The sequence below is a fragment of the Carassius gibelio genome, chromosome A2 (genome assembly GCF_023724105.1).
Source record: "Carassius gibelio isolate Cgi1373 ecotype wild population from Czech Republic chromosome A2, carGib1.2-hapl.c, whole genome shotgun sequence".
Taxonomy (NCBI): Eukaryota; Metazoa; Chordata; class Actinopteri; order Cypriniformes; family Cyprinidae; genus Carassius; species Carassius gibelio.
In genome coordinates this window covers 27,894,878-27,902,452 of record NC_068372.1, presented here as the reverse complement: position 1 = coordinate 27,902,452, position 7,575 = coordinate 27,894,878, and positions in this window count along the sequence as shown.

Sequence of the window (7,575 nt, the reverse complement as noted above, 5' to 3'; positions counted from 1 at the left end):
TACTAAAGAAACTGTAATAGATATAAATATAAGATCAGTTTTTTTCTAAAGTGAAAGTGAAAGTGACATGACGTGTGGCGTACCATACTCAGAATTTGTGCTCTGAAAAAAAAGTGAAAGTGACATGATATACAGCCAAATATGGTGTCCCATACTCAGAATTTGTGCTCTGCATTTAACCCATCCAAAGTGCATACACACAGCAGTGAACACATACACACACAGCAGTGAACACACACACACACACACAGCAGTGAACACACACACACCCGGAGTATTGGCCAGCCAGTTATGCTGAGGTGCCCGGGGAGCAGTTGGGGGTTTGGTGCCTTGCTCAAGGGCAAGTGCCAACTGTTCGTGATCTAGCTACACCTCCAGAAGAATTAAGTATCACGCGTTAGTTTTACAAATTGCCTTTCTGAAAGATATCTTCTTGGCACTCTGTAAGGCTTTAGCAAAAAGCTACCATTGTATTTTTAACTGATGCTGCCTTCATGTGCTTCCAGAATGATTGTGAATAGGAAAGTGGTAGTAAAAAATTACATATGAAAGCAATATGAAGTCGACTGCTGGAATTAGTCGAGCTCATAATCACAAGTGGGGCTTATAAAGTTTGTAATAGCATGTGATGGCACCATGAGTTATTTTTTATTGCGCTGTGCTCACATCTGTGTAATTTATAAAGGGCATTTTTACACACAGTATAATCAACTGACTTTTAATCCTAGTCAGTTTTCTGTAAAGATAACAGGCTTTAAACAGTGTTTATTCACAAAAGCAAGCACCAGTATTGCAGTAGTTTGAGATAATCTTGATGCTCCGCCCTCTTCCCCGGAGCACCAGCTCATTTGCATTTAAAGGGTAAGAAACTAAAATTATGCGTTTTGGCTCATTCACTAAAAGTGGTAATTTTAAGAAGCTATGAAAAATTTTCTGTACAGTATTTTGAGTTCAAACTTAACATACACACTCTTGGGACATATTTTACATCTTGTGGAAAGGAGCATAATAGTAGGTCACTTTAAGTCACTTCCTTGTTGGCTTCACCAGAGAGAGTGGGAGGTTGCCGCTTGATTTCACACTGCATTCCAGGATGGGAGTGTTGATTTGTGATGTCATTTCCTCTCGTGAGCAGCTATCATATACAAAAGTGGAGCTGAGTGTGAAGTCATGACCTCTATATGTAAAATTTACAGTACAGGAATCACTAGACCTGCTTGAGTTCACAGTAAGGACAGGAGCCTCCACAACATCTGAGACACACATTTACTCCAAGATCACCATCACATTCACAGTTTCACAGCCTAGTGATATTAAAAAGGTTAAAACATTTATTTTGTTAAATAAAAACAACAGTAGAGATACTGTTAAATGTACATTAAAATATAAGCACGATGGAAAGTACAAACATCATCCAAAAATCTGTATTCTCTATGCAAAAGGTTTTGAGTAAAAATCATCAGAAGGATCCCTGTTGTTTTCTTTAACTGAAGTTACAGTCCTGAAGTGTCACTAAGGAGGTTCAACAAACTCTGAGTTTAAACTTGAACTCTGAGTTGACTTACCCTGAGATGGGAAACTCTGAGTTTTCGGTTACAGAACAGCTGAAATAAGTTGGTTTAATCAACTCTAAATTGACTGACTCTGAGTTAAGCCGTGCACCACAACTATAAAAAGCCATTATCAATGGAGCGCTGATATTACGATTCACCATGGCAACAGCTCCCGCCAAAAAGCCGTCTGCATACTTCAGACTCAATACAAATGTAATTCTTATCACTATTATAATAGATTAATGAACTAATAGCTAATAATTTTTATGGTATCTCATGGGCAAAAATTATATATAAACTAATAATATTAATAATTATATTTTAAGTGAATTTTTCTTATTTTACAAATGATCTGCGAATAGAGTAAGAAAAATACGGCAGTGGCTATTTACACTAAGTGGAATTTACATACTTTCTTAGCGATAGATCCTATTTACATTAGTGCAAGTAGCTTTAGATGCATATTTAGAAAAAAATTACAGTTAAAATCGTGATATATTCTATTTACCATGTAAAAGTAGCAGTTCTTTGCAACAGGCTATGTGTAAATAATAATTAGATGCTAGTTATACTTTATACTGGCAGATACATTTGCACCTCAGTATTGTTATACATTAATAGGATGCAATAATAACAGATTGTAAATGATTAAATTTATTACAATTATAAATAGTTTTATCATTATTAAACACTCGTTAGGCACTTCCACTTTTAGAACATTTTGTTCATTTTTATTGAAAATAAATTTGAATGTGACGTGATGGGAAAAGTGAGAAGAACGAGCTCTGCAAAAGCCGGACTCTAACCCAATCAATCGCGTTACAAGCTAGTTTTCCGTGCCCAAAACATTACTGCCTTCACCACTGAAGCCGTTATTCACACGCAACGTGTTGTATTTGACCTTATGTGTCGATGGAGGGCGGAGCTACAGTAGAATTGCACTTAGTAATAAACACTCAGAATAATCTTGTTTTCCATTTGCATTAAGATTATTTTAATTAACACACTGGCATATAATTTTACTTAATTAAAATGCACTTAATTTAGATCCACCCCAGGAAACAAAACTAAGTATCTAAAATAAATCTTTTTTTTATTATTATTATTATTATTTAAAATATTTGTACTTGGGGAAAAAGAAAAAAAAAAAAAAACACAGGGAGGAGACCGAAAGAAACTCTGGGTTTATCGAAGAAAACCTGCTCCTGACCAGGTTAGGTTCATAGAGTAAGTATGTTAAGTTAGCTCTCTTTCAGAAACGGGCTTGACTTACCTTACTTTCTCGGGTTCGACAAACCTCCCATTCTGAAACAGAAAACGTCTCGGTTACGTACGTAACCCTCGTTCCCTGATGGAGGGAACGGAGACGTTATGTCAACCGACAAATGGGGTCTCACTTGGGAGGCCAATCATCTCTGATTTTAAGAGAAAACGCCAATGAAATTGGCAAGTGGATTAACACACCTGAGCCACTCCCCGTGCCAGCGGGTATAAATAGGGCGACAGGTGCATCCACTCATTAGGTTTTACGCTGAGGAGCCGAGAACGTGTCCCGGCAACAGCGAATGGTTCAAGGTTGTGGCATGGGGACATAACGTCTCCGTTCCCTCCATCAGGGAACGAGGGTTACGTACGTAACCGAGACGTTCCCTATCTGTCGGTCACTACGAGTTATGTCGACCGACAAATGGGGTCCTATGGAAAACGCCATAACCTGAACCTCGTCACAACCCTGAGGCGCTGCAATTGTTGACAAGCCTTGGCGTGCCACAAAAGCTACGCTTAAGGTCGTAACCTTCCCAAAGCCCCAGCGCAAATTCACTGACCTTGGTACCGAAGGGGCCAAAGGGTGAGTACATCGCTGCTGGAGAAGGCCATGCTGCTGTTCCGCCCACATAAAGTAAATGGAAGGGATTTCAACCTTCAGTGAAAGATTGCTTCAAATCTTCCCTATTTGTTCTTTCAGCTGGCAAGACAATGGGGAAGCGAGCCTTTAGGAAAGGTCGCTACGGAGACCACATCCTACCCGTAGGGAGGTGACATGTGGATATACCGATATGGACTGACCCAGGGGGCAGTACTACATATGGAAAGGGTCTCTGAGGCAGGTCCTACCTTGGAGTAGGGATGGAACGGCTGCCAGAAGAGACCGACAGAGCGATCTGTCAAGGGAAGACACGGGTTTGCCAAGAGGGAAACCTTACCGTGGAAGAATACACATATGGGATTACCCGCAGGGAACCCAGCCATATGGACACCTAGCCCAGTACAGGGGCTGACCGGCTCCGGGCATGCTAACGCCAGTACTGGGCCTGGCGACAGACTGCTCCGCCAAGTCTGACGCCGAGGGTGCTGGAGGATGCTCGACCAGGGTACGCCAACCGGGGAACTCTACTGGGAGAAGAAGGCGCTCACATCCCCGTGTTAGGGGGAATGGCGCAGCAAGCGAGACACCCAGCCAGCCCTTCCCGCCAATTACCTGTTACCCAACACACGGGAGGAAACTGGCTCTACACGGAGGTTGTAAAACCTCGCAAAGGTGTTAGGTGTCGCCCAGCCCGCAGCTCGACAAACGTCTGCCAGAGAGGCGCCGTGCGCCAACGCATAGGAGGAGGCCACACTCCGTGTGGAGTGGGCCCTCACCCCCAGGGGGCACGGCTCGCCTTGGGAATGGTAAGCCAAGGCGATGGCGTCCACTATCCAGTGGGCCAACCTCTGCTTAGAGACAGCCTTCCCCTTCTGCTGACCTCCAAAGCAGACCAGGAGCTGCTCAGAGCTTCTGAAGCTCTGGGTGCGGTCCACGTATATGCGAAGCGCTCTTACGGGACACAGCAACGACAAGGCTGGATCTGCCTCCTCCAGGGGCAGCGCTTGCAGGTTCACCACCTGGTCTCGGAAGGGAGTGGTGGGAACCTTGGGCACGTATCCAGGCCGGGGTCTCAGGACAACGTGAGAGTAGGCCAGCCCGAACACAAGGCACTCTTCACTTACCGAAAATGCTTGGAGGTCCCCGACCCTCTTGATGGAAGTGAGCGCGATCAGGAGCGCTGTCTTGAGAGACAGGAACTTCAGCTCAACCGAATCCAGCGGCTCAAAGGGACCCCTCTGAAGTCCCGCCAGGACAATAGAGAGGTCCCAGGAGGGAATCAGGGGTGTCCTAGGAGGATGTAACCTTCTGGCACCCCTCAGGAACCTAACGATCAGGTCATGCCTCCCCAGGGACCGGCCGTCCACTGCATCGTGATGTGCTGCAATGGCAGCCACATACACCTTCAGGGTGGAGGGTGACAGCCCACGCTCCAGCCTACCTTGCAGGAAAGAAAGCACGACTCTGACCGGGCATCTCCGGGGGTCTTCTCGGTGAGAAGAACACCAATTCGTGAACAGACTCCACTTCAGAGCATAGGCCTGCCTCGTAGAAGGGGCTCTAGCCTGAGTGATAGTGTCTACCACTGCTGGGGGCAGATCACTTAGGTCTGCCGCGTCCCGTCTAGAAGCCACACGTGGAGGTTCCAGAGATCTGGACGCGGGTGCCAAATGGTGCCAAGCCCCTGAGAGAGAAGGTCTCTCCTCAGGGGGATGCGCCAGGGAGGGGCTGTCACGAGGAGCATGAGCTCCGAAAACCAGGTCCGGGTGGGCCAGTAAGGCGCAACCAACAGGACCTGTTCCTCGTCCTCCCTGACCTTGCACAGTGTCTGTGCGAGCAGGCTCACTGGGGGAAACGCATACTTGCGTAAAGCCCGAGGCCAGCTGTGTGCCAGTGCATCTGTGCCCAGGGGGGCCTGGGACAGGGAATAGTACAGCTGGCAGTGGGAGGACTTGTGGGAAGCAAACAGGTCTACCTGGGCTTCCCCGAATCGACTCCAAATCAGCTGGACCGTCTGGGGATGGAGTCGCCATTCCCCGGGGAAAGTGAGCTGTCGTGAGAGCGCGTCGGCTGCACGATTGAGCTCCCCCGGGATGTGGACAGCGCGCAGCGACTTGAGCCACGTCTGACTCCAGAGGAGGAGATGACGGGCGAGTTGAGACATGCGACGTGATCGTAACCCGCCTTGTCGGTTGATGTACGAAACAGCCGCAGTGTTGTCCGTGCGGACCAACACGTGCTTGTCCAGCACTAGCGGACGAAACCGTCGCAAAGCTAGATGCACTGCCAGCAACTCCAGGCAGTTGATGTGCCAAAGCAGTCGAGGTCCTGTCCAGGACCCTGAGGCTGCCTGCCCATTGCATGTCGCGCCCCAGCCCGAGTTGGAGGCATCTGTTGTGACAACAACGTGCCGGGACACTTGTTCTAAGGGCACGCCGGCCCGTAGAAAGGCAAGGTCCGACCAAGGACTGAATAGGCGGCGACACATCAGTGTGATGGTGACACGATGTGTACCGCGGCGCCATGCCCATCTCGGGACTCGGGAGTGTAACCAGTGCTGAAGTGGTCTCATATGAAGCAACCCGAGCGGCGTGACTGCGGCTGCGGATGCCATATGCCCCAGGAGCCTCTGAAAGTGTTTCAGCGGTACCACTGTCCTGCCTCTGAAGGAACTCAGGCAGTTCAGCACTGAGTGGGCACGCTCGCTGGTGAGACGTGCCATCATACTCACCGAGTCTAACTCCATACCGAGATAAGAGATTCTCTGCACAGGGGAGAGCTTGCTCTTCTCCCGGTTGACCTGAAGCCCCAACTGACTGAGGTGCCGAAGCACGAAGTCCCTGTGATCGCACAACTCTTCTCGGGACCGGGCCATAATGAGCCAGTCGTCGACATAGTTGAGGATCCTGATGCCCACTTCCCAAAGTGGGGCAAGGGCGCCCTCCGCGACCTTCGTGAAGACACGGGGGGACAGGGAGAGCCCGAAGGGGAGGACCTTGTACTGCCATGCCTGACCCTCGGAAGCAAAGCGCAGGAACGGTCTGTGACGAGGGAGGATAGAGACATGAAAGTACGCGTCTTTCAGGTCGATCGCTGCAAACCAGTCCTGGGGCTGGACGCATTTGATAACGCGTTTCTGCGTCAACATCCTGAACGGGAGCTTGTGTAGGGCCCGATTCAAGACTCGCAGAACCAGGATAGGTCGAAGGCCACCGCTTTTCTTGGGCACGATGAAGTAAGGGCAGTAAAGCCCCGTCCTCATCTCGGCTGGAGGGACCGGCTCGATTGCATCCTTCGCCAGGAGGACAGCAATCTCCTCGCGCAAGACAGGGGCGTCCTGGACTGCCACCGAAGTCTCGAGCATGCCATTGAACTTGGGGGGGTCGCCGGGCGAACTGAATCGCATAGCCGAGTCGAACCGTCCGGATGAGCCAGCGTGACGGGTTGGGCAGCGCAAGCCACGCTCCCAGATACCGTACAAGTGGCACCAAAGGGACAGTCGACATACCCGCAGTGGTGCAGCAATGGGGAGTCGTGCCGGAAGGCCCAGAAGGCACAGCATCCTGGGTCATCGCAACCACACTCCTCGTGTTTCCGGAGGAACTGGCCAGAGACGTCCGGCCAGTGGCGGAACAAAACAAAACAGAAACTGAAGATTCTCCGCCCGGCCCTCCTCCGGGGGAAGGAGTGGCGCTGTCTTCGCCATCTCCTGAAGAGCAGTTCTCCGCATCTCCGAGTTGCCCGTGTCAGGGCCGCTTGGTCGACTTCTTGGAGGACTTCGCAGCCGGGAGTGACACGGGGGGCGCCGCTCTCCTGCGCGGGGCTCGACGCGCCGGCCTCGAAGAACTCTCAGCACGGGGCGGAGCTGGCGTAGAGGACGCAGGGGGGCGCCCACGGCGACGAGCAGGCTGAGGCGCTACCCGCGACGGAACGGTGGCAGCCGGAGAGACACGTCGGGGCAGGATGTGCTGGATGGCCTCAGTCTGCTTCTGTACCGCCGAGAACTGCTGGGCAAAGTCCTCGACAGTGTCGCCGAACAGGCCTGCCTGGGAGATGGGGGCGTCGAGAAAGCGCGCTTTGTCCATGTCCCTCATCTCAGCCAGGTTCAGCCAGAGATGCCGCTCCTGGACCACCAGCGTGGACATCGCCTTCCCG